Below are 13,350 nucleotides of genomic sequence, written 5' to 3'. Positions count from 1 at the left end.
AGGATAAAATAAGTCAAAGAATTTCAGGATATGTTTTGTAAACCTACTGAAGTCAATGTGGTTTCTGTGAAGCGAATCTTGCTTGACAATTCTATTGGAGTTCTTTGAGGAAGTAATAAGAGGATGGACAAAGGAGAGGTAGTGGATGTCATTTACTTGGATTTTCAGAAGGCTTTGGATCAGGTGCCACACATGAGGCTGCTTAACAAGATAAAATCCTAAGGCGTTACAGGAAAGGCACTGGCATAGGTAGTGGAATGGCAGGAGGCAACAAGTGAGAATAAAGGGGGCCTTTTCTGGTTGGCTGCCAGTATCAGGTGGTGTTCCTCAGGTATCAGTTGTGCTATTTTTCACATTGTTTGTCAGTGATTTAGATAATGGAATTGATGGCCATGTGGCAAAGTCTGGAGATAACATGATGATAGGTGGAGGGGTAGGTAGTGCTGAGGAAGCAATGCGATTGCAGAAGGTCAGACAAATTGGAAACATAGGCAAAGTAGTGGCAGATGGAATTCATTGTTGATAAGTGTATGATAATGCACTTTGGTAAAAGGAACAAAAGTGCAGACTATTATCTAAACAGGGAGAAAATTCAAACATCAGATGTACAAAGGGACTCAGCCTTGATGGAATAGCGAAGGAGACTTGATGGGCTGAATGGCCTAATTCTGCTTCTGTGTCTAATGGTCTAAATACTTTCCTGCACCCAGTCTGTCAAACTCTGTAAAGAAGTTCAAAAGTTTCAATGTGGTTTCCTCCAATTGTTTTAAATTTTAGAGACTGTAAGCCTAGTTTGCTCAATATGTCAAACCCAACAACTCCAGACACAGCCACATCATGACTGAGCAGATAAATGTACCCACAGCACCACAGTACAGCAGCAGTTTGTGCAATGCTGCTACCGCTTTTGCAGTTCAGAATTCAATTCCGGGTCATCTGTAAGGAATCTGTATGTCCACCCCAGCATTCCAGTTCCCCTGACGACCCTGTCCAAAGCACCAGCTGGCAGGTTCATTGGTTAACTGGTCAATGTAAATTGTCTCATGATTAGGCTAGGGTTAAATTGGAGGTTGCTGGGCAGCTTGAAGGGCTGGAGGGGCCTATTCTGCACTGTATAGCTCTTCATAAATTCTATTGTATTCTATTTTTTCCTGTAAATACCTGCAAGAAAATGGATCTCAAGATAGTACAGTACATGGTGACATATATATATTTTGATAATAAATTTACTTTGAACTTTGAGGAAAAGATTAACATTTCCATTTTAGGCTGAGTTTGTACCTGTTGCACAACAGCTTCTATTTCTGTGTAAAGAAAAATAATTTGCATGCATAGGAGCTATTTACTATTTCCAGCATCTGCAGAATTTTTTGTGTTTAAAATTACTACTGCTTTTTTGAATTACCCTTCACCATTGTAAAATAGCCTCAAATTTTTGCAAAGATTTTCAAAGCGTACCATATCATGCAGGTTTCATGCACCACTATTTCAGCAGGCTTATACCACAGCAAGCCCAATGTTGTGATAGTTGATTTATTGTTACTGTGCTAATATCAAGATGACACATCAGCACTATCATATCAAACACTTTGTAAAATTGATATGAAACCATGCTCTCAGTAGTAACTGCATGAATAGGTTGAGTGAACTCGGCCTTTTCTCCTTGGAGGGACGGAGGATGAGATGTGAGCTTATAGAGGTGTACAAGATAATGAGAGGCATTGATTGTGTGGATAGTCAGAGGCTTTTTCCCAGGGCTGAAATGACTAGCATGAGAGGGCAGAGTTTTAAGGTGCTTGAAAATAGGTACAGAGGAGATGTAAGGGGTAAGTTTTTTACGCAGAGAGTGGTGAGTGCGTGGAACGGGCTGCTGGCAGCAGTGGTGGAGGTGGATACGATAGGGTCTTTTAAGAGACTCCTGGATGGATACATAGAGTTTAGAAAAATAGAGGGCTATAGGTAAGCCTAGGTAGTTCTAAGGTAATTACGTGTTCGGCACAACTTTGTGGGCCGAAGGACTTGTATTGTGCAGTAGGTTTTCTAGGTTTCTATGTTTCTAACCATGCACTCAGGTAAAAATAATAGATTGATAAATAATAAATAATAGAAATAATGGATTATCACAACTGATTAGCAACACTAATGTTAGCTAATGAGTGAACACATACAGGTATAAAAACTGACATTTTATGGACAAAATCTAAAAAGTACCAAATGGATTTGTCTTGTCATATTCAAAATAATCTTTTAAAGTATGTAAACTTTTGAATAAAGACCAGAAGAGCATAAGATTAAAGATATAAAGGTTGAATTTGGCCATTTGACCCATTGAATCTTAATATGTTCCATCATGGCTGATTTATTATCTCCACCCAACCCCATTCTCCTGCCTTCTCCCCATAACCTTTGATGCCCTGACTAACCAAGAACTTACAGACCTCCGCTTTAAATAGACACAATGACTTGGCCTCTGCAGCATCTGTGGCAATGAATTTCACAGATTCACCACACTCTAGCTAAAGAAATTCCGTCTCATCCCTGTTCTAAACTTTTTAAAATAAACACGTGAGCTGGCTGGCACATCCTTGGGTAGTGTTGGTCATAAACACAGACAATGCGTTTCACTGTATGCTTTGATGTACACGTGATTAATAAACAAAGCTGAATCAGAAAGCAAATATCTGAAATGCACAAGCATTCATGAAATATTATTTCCATGATCCACAGGATTTACATAGCATCGAGGACACATCCCTCTAATTAAACAGCATTTAAAAAGCATTTAAATTGCCAACACTGTTCTGAGGAGTAGTTAAAGGCTCTGGAAATTCCTCAGCTTCAGCCTGGCCCTTGAAATGGAAAGGAATTCTGCCCACATGAGCTTTAACAATTATGTGTGGTGGTCAGGTCAGTTCAGGCTGAATTGTTCCAGAGTTCTGGATGTGTCCTGAAGGTATCCAAATGATCCATTTAACACGCCGTAAGCCAGGTTTATGCGATGGGAAATGCATATGAAGGAAGAAAACACACAGAGGGCTGGATTATAAACCAATCCTACAATAAATGCACTGTAATCTCCAAAATATAGTTGGCATGGAGTTTCTTTAAATCCTGAAACCTTCACCAGTCATTATTTCCAGAGCATAGGTATGTTACAGTCTTTGGCTAATAAAGCATCAGATAATGGTATCAAGGGCCTCTGACATCATCCACCTTATCCAAAATCCAATCTTTATTAACTTGACCAGGAGCTTTGGATGATATCCCTTGGGAAAGCCATTATGACATAAATACAGTTATTGGAAATAAAACAACATCACAACTGACACCAATAATCCTAAAACTCTAATGAGGATAAAAGAAAACAGAGAAAAATAATTATGTCACCTTTGAAAAATTGTCCATTTGATCTTTGACTGGACTTTAAAAGAGTTAGCACATCTGAATTTGAGTGAACTCCTTGTTACTTTGCTCATTTTCATATAGGAAGATAGATGATGCATCATAATATAACCACAAACACTGACAAATTACATGCACATCAAAACTACTTTGTTGTAACATTATAATTGTTATAAAAACAGCCTTTTGAGCACGTGCAGATTCAGCAGTGATATACTATAGCAATCCTTGTTTCTGCTCAATATCCACTTTATTACAGGGATCAGGCTTTCTGAATGCAAAAGAAAACGTTACATCTTCAATACAGGAGTAGGGCAAGTTCAGGAATTTAAAAAAATGTTTCTGGCATAAATAAGCGTTTCAATAAAGAAGAGTTGAGTTTCCAAGATTCAGCTGTCAAAGAATACTGCTATAGTTCTCTTGGCTAAAAAAAAACCCTTTCCCTACAACTCGATTGCTGCTATAAAATTGTTTCCATATTGCTTAATTTCACTGATGCTTCAACCTGTCCTTTCTATAATCCAGTCATGGAGTTTGCGCTGCTGCTATTGCTGGACTGGACAGAGAACTAAATCTTAACAGAATGTACTAATATAAATAAATCATGTCACTCAAATAGATGGAGGGATTTTTTTCCATTAATGAATCTAATGATGAATGAGAAAATTAATTGATTTCACACTGTCTATTCTAAGTTCCTGTAAGAAAAATATAAGACTTTTAATACTTGGCTTGAGTTTGTTCCAGTGCTTTGCTTATAATGGCATTTTATTAAATAAAGGTACGAGACATATGTGGAGAGATTTCAAGAATTAATCCAAATTGATAGGCTTTGTTGCAGACAAGTGAAAATACATATGCATTCTTGGTCTATGTTGCATGAACTGCTTGATGTCTGGGCTGTACAATGAATCATGGTAGCAGTGTAAGCTGCAAATACACTCAGTGGCCACTTTATAATGTACAGGAGTGGAACCAGGTGTTGTCTTCTGCTGCTGTCAACTATCTCCAAGGTTTGATGTGATGTGTTGTGCATACAGAGATTCATTACTGCAAACCACTGTAGTAACGCATGGTTATTTGAGTTACTGTCACCTTCAACCGGTCTAGACATTCTCCTCTGACCTCTCTAATTAATAAGGTAGTTTTGCCCATAGAACTGCTGCTCACTGGATGTCTTTTGTTTTTCATACAATTCCTCTGTAAACTCTAAAGATTGTTGTGTGGGAAAATCCCAGGAGATCATCAGTTTCTGAGATACTCAAACCACTCTGTCTGTTGTTACTCTACCCTCTATTTCCCAACTTGTCTATGTTACTCTACCCTTCTAACAAAAGTCAATTCCACATGTTGTTTGGTCTTTTGAGAAAAAATTGTTTTTTTTTGCCAGAAGCACACTAGGTAGAAACACTTTTCATGTTGTGCTCCGTCTTCATTGCATTGACAGAATGCCCTGTAAAGTGGTTTGGTGATTCACCATGAGTTCATTTTGTGAATCACCCATGGACATATTGTTCCTTCTGATGTAAAGAAATGCTTCTCCATATCAGACAGAAATTTCTCTTCAGTTTGGTTAGAACACATATTCTCTTGTTAAATCATATCTTTTGTAACCCGATTGACAGCAATCTGTGTCAATATTTTGCTCCTGGGATTGGAACATTAAAATTCTAGGTGAGCATACCAATGCAGGACTGAGGAAGATTTGTGCTGTTAGAAATGCCTATTTTTTAAAAAGATGTTAAACTGTGGTTTTGGTTGCTCTTTTCAGTTGTATCTACCTTCCACATCTCCATTATTTGATTCCATGCTCGACAATCCTTCCCCATTAGCCCTGATCACCTTCCTGCCTCTGTCCCTTGTCATCTGGATCTATCACTGGCCAACCCTTGTCCCATCCCTTATCCTCACGTCCTTATACTGGCTACCTCCTGGCCAACTCCTTCAGTACAGATGAAGGGTCTCTGCCTGAAGTGCCAACTGGCAATTTCTCACAGATGCTGTCTAACCCAGTGAGTTTTTCCAGCAATTTTTTTTTCGCCAGGTTCCACCCTCTGCAGTCTCTTGTGTTCTCATTAAATCCCATGGCACGTTTTTGAGTGGAGAGCTATCCAGACTGGTATTCAGGCTTCAATCAATATTATAATGGCGGATTAGTAATGCTTGTGGGAGTATGCTGTAAGCAATTAAATGTTGTGGTTCCTAGATTTTAACAGTCACTCAGCTTCAAATTATCCAATAGCTGTTGGGCATCTTGAGATCATGAAATGTGCCTTATGAATGCAAGTTGTTTCCTTACTAAAAATGAAAATATATTTCAATGGCAAAACAAGACCATATGGTAATAATAGCAGAGTTAGGCTATTTGTCCCATTGAGCCTGTTCCGCCATTTGATCATGGCTGATTTATTTTCCTTCTCAACCCCATTCACCAGCCTTCACCGCGTAAACCTTTAATGCCTTAAGTAATTATGAATATGCATGCTGGAGATAAATTTGGGAAAGTTGTTGATGATGAGATATTCTAACAACTGCTCTTCATCACCAAGGATGAAAGGCATAGGCACAATGGTATCGTAGCTGTTAGCAAGACACTATTATAGCTCAGTGTTCAGTTCAGCTGTCAACTGTCAGGCATCTGTACATCCCCCCCCCCCCATGGAATACGTGGGTTTTCTCTGGGTAATCTGGTTTCTTCCCACAGTCCAATGGCATACCGGTTCACAGGTTGATTGATTATTGTGAATTGTCCTGTGATTAGGTTAGGGTTGTCAGGGGTTGCTGGGCAGTGTGGATCAAAGGCCCAAAAGGGCCTATTCTCTGCTGTATCTCAATAAATAAATAAGATTTGTATTTAGCCATCAGTATCAGATAAATGAATTTCAATATCTAGAATACTTTTTTCTCTCAGTTTTAGGATCAAGCCAAGTATACTATTTAAATCTAATGTCAAAGCAAGTATGAAAAGATCTTTCTTATACAATTATTCACCAATTGGCCTGTTAAATGAAAAATAGCTTGTTATCTGACACAGCTGATATTTACCATTTAACATAATTTCCTTAATATAAGATCCAGTTGTCCAAAATGTCTAGGCAGCTGTTCTACTGAGGTCATACACAGAGTCTGACAAAGTGGATTTAAAATCTATTGTGTGTTCTTTCATATCCTGATGGTACCCTGTGGGCCAAATACCATATAGACAATCATTCTTCAAAAAAAATATCAAGCTAGATATAACGTTTTATGCTAAAACCAGCACCCACCCCATACATCGTTTTGAAACATTTACTGAAAATAGCTGCAAATTCAAAACAGATGTAAATGTGCAGTTACATTATAAATGTATGATACTCAATGGGGGCCTGTTGGAATTGATCATTCCCCAGAGTAAAATTCACAGATGAGTTATTAAGATCTTCCTCACAAATGGAATAAATTCAGTATTCAACATTTCTCCATTGGGTATTCTGTTTGTACCATTATGTATAATTATTTTTATATTTCAATTTGAATTAGCTATCGGCCTAGAAAACTACTAAATATGTCAGGTACCTATATTAGGGTTACTACTGATTTTATTTACGTAACGATGATAGGGCCACACAATATATGCTACTAATTCATTCTCAAATTAAACATAGCTTTTTTATCAAGAATTTTATGTCCAAAAAATTCAGTAAACAAAAGCTGATATCAAAAGGAGATTTACAGATGTTTAATTTTTTGAATACAGTGGTTGCATCTAATAATCAGTGGATTGGAAGAAGAAACAAAAAACAATTCAATAACTGTACAGCAAAAAATAGCTTCCTACAATTCATTGGATGATCAAAACAAGATGAAAAGTTTATTGCCTTACACAAAAATTGTCTGTCTGGGGCTTCCTCATCTTGATCCATTGATTTCTCTTTGGAATTGGGACAAGCAGAGGTCAGAAATCGATCAGGGTGTGCATTGACATCTCTCTTCCCTTTAAACATCCCTTACTTTGCAGAAGTGCTTGGCTGGTATACTTTGCCAAGGTATAGAGAAGCAAAGTGAAAATATGTCCAATATTTTGTCAATTGACCTAGAGTGATCCTCACTAACGAGTGGTGTAAGTGAGGGGTTCAACCAAACTGTGCTGGAAAATGCTTCACTTTATCAAAATCAGAATACCTGATCTTGATTTGCATGCAAGGGTACATATTTCTAAGAGTCCATAAGCAGAGCTGGCTAAGGGGTGCTGGGGATAGGTTACTTGTAACTACCTGAAAGTAGAAACTAGACTCTCAGAATAAAGACTCAAGGTCGTTTAATGTCATTTCCTGAACAGAAATGTAAAGGAGAACAAAATAATTGTTACTCCAGATGTGATGCAGCACAAAGAAATATGAAAGATAAAGAATGCAATAATAATAATAATTTAAAAAACATACAATAGATATAAATATATAAGATAGCTTATACATATAGATTGATGTATGTCCATAAAGTGATACTAGGTTGTGCATTAGGATAACAAGATGATGAGTACAGGGCACTGGTTGGGGACTTTGTTGAGTGATGCAAGCTGAATCATCTGCAGCTCAACATCAGTAAGACAAAGGAGATGATTATGGACTTTAGGAAGACCAAGCCTGCACTGCTCCCTGTTCCTATTGATGGTGAGGATGTGGATGTGGTGAAGACCTACAAGTACCTGGGGGTGTACCTGGACTTGAGTGGAACACCAACACAGATAAGGGCTAGAGTCAGCTCTACTTCCTGAGGAGATTGAGGTCCTTTGGAGTATGCAGGCCTCTCCTTCACATGTTCTACCAGTCTGTTGACACCAGTACAATCTTCTATGTGGTGGTGTGCTGGGACAATGGCATCAATGCAGGTGATGCCAACAGGCTCAATAAACTGATTAGAAAAGCTGGCTCAGTTACACAAAATCAAACTGGACATAAGGTCTCTCCAGAAAATCCTGGCAATTCTGGACAATACTTCTCACCAACTGCATGATGATCTAGATCATTAGCTTCTATAATGAGTCAACCTATAGCCGGGGAAGTGATGAGCCCCTCCTGTTAGACTGGTTATTAACCAGTTTACCAGAATTCTGTTTAAGCTCTGTTTATCACACCCTGTTATCATGGAAACCCTCATTCAATACTGCCATCACTTCTTATCTGGACGGTGTAAATGTGCACCCATTACTGTATAATATTACAGTAATTCTTGCACTACCATCTTATCAGTGTGACCTTGGAAATCTTCTAAATCTTGTAATCTTGACTTGTAAATCTTGTACACCTTACTTTTTAAGGTAACTTACATTTCTAAAATTCTCTCCTACTTCTCTTCTAATATTTGCAATGTTAATGTGACACTGTAATTTCCTTTGGAATCAATGAAGTATCTATCTATTTATCAACTTACTTATCTATAAGATGACAGATGATTCATTAAGGCTGTTATAGGCAGGAGTGGTAATGGGGACAAGCTCCCACTACCTATTAAATGCTCCCAATGATGTGTGACTCAAATAGCCTCTGACAACCAAGTCCAGCTCCTGGCCTTCACATGTGGATTAGCTACTAAGCCTGGCAAAACTGTTTCTACTGACTGGAGAAGTGGCAAAGTCGAGTTTTGGCACCTTAAAACCACTCACTTCAGGCACATGGGGCTCATCAGCCGTGGTTGGTAGCTCATAGGTGGATGAAAACTCTGATCTCAAACCTCCGCTGCCTTGCGGCTCTACCCACTCACGGGGAAGGTTTCAGGAGTAAACTCGAAGGGAAAACTCCGGAGCTGGAGTTCTTAAGGCAGTCCAACAGTGAGTTCAATGCTGACTGGTAACTGCTACATTGCTGTTGGTACCAAACTGTATCAGTCTCTACCATTCCTTTGGGTTCACCAGATGCGTGGAGAGGGGAGCTTGCTACCTGGGTAGAAGCTTGCTCTCCATATCATACTGCCCTGGTTTGCATATCTAGACAGCTAAGACACTATATCCATGGTCAAGTTTGACTGATGGAGGCCCTATCCTCAAGGTGACTAATGGGAAATAACAAAGTTGTGAAGGAGTTAGTGGGTGGAGGTGTTCACCAGCTTTACTGCTTGGGGAAAGTAACTGTTTTGTCAGCAGATCAGGCAGCATCTTTGGAAAAGGCTGAACAGTCGATCTTTCAGGCCAAGACCTTCATCAGGAATGAGTTCTTCCAACATTTTGTGTTTGTTGCTTCAATTTCAGAGTGTGGTGAACTACGTGTGCCTGTCTGGACACGCCCCCTGCTGACTGCTCCTGTGGCTCCTCCCACAGACCCCTGTATAAAGGCGATCAAGGCCTGAACCCGGCCTCTCAGTCTCCAGGATGTAGTATGGTGGTCATTCCTGCTGGTTCCTTCTTCCAGTCAATAAAAGCCGATATCTCACCTTTACATCTCAGAGTGAGTTATTGATGGTGCATCACAGAGCATCTGCAGATTTTCTCTTGTTTAAATTTATTTACTTAGAGATATAGTGCAGATTCGGCACTTTCAGCCACACCACCTAGCAATCCCCAATTTAACCCTAGCCTAATCACGGGACAATTTACTATTTCCAATCAATCTCCTAACCAGCACATCTTTAAGCTGTGGGAGTGCACTGGAGTACCCGGAGAAAATGCATGTATTCCATAGGGAGAATGTACAGATTCCTTACAGATGGCGCTAGAATTGAACTGCAAACACAGATGCCCCAAGCTGGAATAGTGTTGTGTTACCACTATGTTACCGAAGTGTCCTAAGTTATCTCACACTGAGCACTGAATGGCACTCAAAAGGATATTTTCTGAAGAAGGGACAATAGTTTGAATTTGCTTTCACTATAACCAGATGTTGGAAATAGGAGATGATTGTATTGACCCCAGTAATAATTTACAATCTGAAGAAGTAATGAAAATTTAACAGTATCCCCCACATATCTGCAGAGGCTCTAGAAAACCAACAGTAATAAGAAAACCAATTAGAAAAGAATCCTCTGATGCAAGCTAGGATTTGTGTTGTAAATGAATCATACCTGCTCCTGATTTATAGCTGGGCATATACACTCAATGCATTTGACATAAGATTAAAAGGAGAGCTCATTAAAACTTTAAAGAAGAATTAATCCCGGTTAAATCAACTTCAATATCTTTCTCTATAATCCTTCATTACCCAGTTACTCTTCAATTTACGTTGCCCGTTCTGACCTCAAAATGACTTGTGCAAGATGAGAAACCCACGTACATTATAGTTTACTGAGACTGTCACCTTAGAATTAGAACTTTCATGGACAGTACATATTCTTAAACTATTTTCCTCCTTGTGTTTTTCATTGCATGAAAATTTCAGAAAAAGAAAATTAATCTCAGGTTTGTATTTGGTGACATATATGTACTTTGATAATAAATTTACTTTGAACTTTCATATGTCTGTCATTCAATTTATTTTATTTTTTCTCAATTCTCTTAACAGCTGTTCTCATTTCTTTAAATGTGTGAAGTCACTCTTTAAGACATGGTAGGATGGTTTACTTATGTTTATCAATATGGATGACAGTAATTACCCATCCCTTTTTATCGATCCTTGATGGCAGATGTTTAATTGTTGAGAGAACTCATTCATGCCAAAGACCCCTACCGAAGCAATACTAGCTACCAATGAGAAATGTTGACATTTGGTTCCAACAACCCTGTCCCTGATTGATTAACTCTGGCTTCACCTCATTGCCTTCCAAATCCTTCAATCCATTTTAACTCAAAACAAAAAACTAATAAATTATTTATTAAACTTTTCCATTGTCTGTTTCAATGGCATCACTGGTAACTATTTTATACAAAACATAATCGTATTGAAGAGAAGTTCAGTCTGACTTAATCCTATTGTACTTATTTTAAATTCTGTTCCTGACACATGCATTCTTCACACTCTGGAACAACCTTCTAAAATTAATTCTGAGAACTTCAATAGAGTATCAAACATTTCAATTACATCAGATCCATCTTGACCTTGAACTCCAGCTACTGGAGCTGAACAAAACTGGTAGCATCAGAGGCCTCAAGACCTGTGCAGCAGCATATAGCACATTGTTGCTTTTCAACACACAATATACAACATGGCAGACTTTATCATTTATTTATACATAGGGATGAATCTTACAAAAAATAATAAAGACTGCTTTAATGCTGGGAGTTTGGTTCAAAAAAATCTCTATTATTTGGAAGACTGAATCTTAAAAAGCAGATATTATTCATTGAGACTATTGAGTTCATACACAAGAATGCCTACTGAGCTACAAAGACAGGTGTGGTTTAAAGAACATTAATATAAATAATTAGTATAAAAAGTCAGAGAAAACATGTGACCTAAACACTGAGACTTTAGTAACTGCGCTCAGAAAATAACTCATAGAAAGATGCTTCCTTAAATGCCAGTTCAAACACAATATAAATCCCCTTTTTTAAATGCAAGGGACCACTACAGGCATCTTAACTCAATCTTAAGAATTGCACAATCTTAATCATTAGCGTGAAACTTTTGCAGCATCTTCAAAGAGTGCACTCACAGAACAGTGTGTTGCCTCAGTGGCAGCAACAAGACACGCAGCCCACAGGATAGCAGGCTGTTCTCTGAACCATGTTTGGTTGACTGATCTTAGCCATACAAGAACTTGGGATACCAGTGCAGGGGTCAATGTCCCAAGGCAAGGAGAGGCTAAAAGTTAACCTGAATTTCTACTTCAGATCATTATCCAGTAATTGGAACATATGTGGGTGTGTGTGGAGTCCTGCATTTGAATTGGCTATGAAGTCTTTGAACAGACTGCTGAAACATACAGTTATGGTTCAGGTGCAAAGTTTGAATGTTACAAAACAAGGCCTACAATAAGCATGTTTTCAATTCCATTGAAGATAGTTTTTGGAAAAAAATATCAATTCATTAGTAAGGATAGTGTATGAATTTTGAAGGTGTGGACTGCTTTAATATTAAAGAAATGACAATACTGACCTGTTTGTTCTAGACATTCCTTACTCATCCATTTAAAAGACAGGCTTGTCCTGTAAGTGTGTCAACTTTCTAAGCTATGATTTGTGTCAACTGTGCCTGTGGCAGGTGAGTTCTTCAGTGAAAAAAAACAGGTGTTCACCCATCATTATTTACTTCTTGGCAGATTTGATTGCTGAAACATCCGTTGTTTCTATTTAACAATGATTTACTCACCAGGGCAATTTTCTCCTCCCTCTGCCAGCTGCTCTCTGCCTGTGGTGATTGGAGTTTACATGCTCCAGGGGCTGTAAGTGGTTGTATGATGTTGTTTTTTGAAGTTTTGCGCTGATCTGCAGAGACTGCACTTGCAGAATCTTCCAAAATTTGACAGAGAGATGGTGATTCACCCAATACGACAGTTCCTGAGTCACAGATTGGGACATGTGTCTGCAATTTTGCCTTTGGCCTTTGGATGTGAGAAAAAATGAGAGAAGAAAGAAGATGAATCAGCCAAATGGTGTTAGCTTTTAAGGTTTAAATAATTGGAAATACTGGTAAAGCTACATTTTATTAAAACAATACCATTCACATGATCAAAATCCATTTGTATGTTTATGTCAATCAAACAATCAATGAATTAGTGCCAAGATAACATCATAAAATAATTTTTCACTTATTACACAACACCAGAACATCTCACCTCTCAAGGCAACACACTCTCAAATGAAGCTTCAAAACCTATAGGAACTATCTATGTATTCTCTAAAGAGTTGCCAACTCAATTGCACATTGTAATGTGCCTCCCCACAAAACACAGCTAATGCACAGTTGATTTCCTGCCTCAAGTTCAGGCTTGTTGCCTGTTACCTGACAGGCCTAGCACAGGATTCAAACGAAACATATGGTAATTTAATTAACTCCTTCTTTCCCACAAGGCACTTCTCAACATGTTGTTTGCCTTGGGGCT

The 13,350-nt window shown here is 38.4% G+C and overlaps 1 protein-coding gene across 1 annotated transcript in view; it reads right to left on the bottom strand.

Moving 5' to 3' along the window:
* The window catches only part of LOC132379723 (uncharacterized), a 152,592-nt gene extending 140,574 nt beyond the window's left edge, over nt 1–12,018 (bottom strand). Inside the window, exon 1 of the mRNA XM_059948011.1 lies at nt 11,962–12,018. The gene's annotated coding sequence lies outside the window, so the exon portion shown is untranslated. The remainder of the gene's footprint in view (nt 1–11,961) is intronic.
* Nucleotides 12,019–13,350: the final 1,332 nt, after the last annotated feature.

This window comes from Hypanus sabinus, chromosome 22 (assembly GCF_030144855.1).
Source record: "Hypanus sabinus isolate sHypSab1 chromosome 22, sHypSab1.hap1, whole genome shotgun sequence".
NCBI classification, from domain to species: domain Eukaryota; kingdom Metazoa; phylum Chordata; class Chondrichthyes; order Myliobatiformes; family Dasyatidae; genus Hypanus; species Hypanus sabinus.
This window is presented reverse-complemented; position numbering and strand designations above follow the sequence as displayed.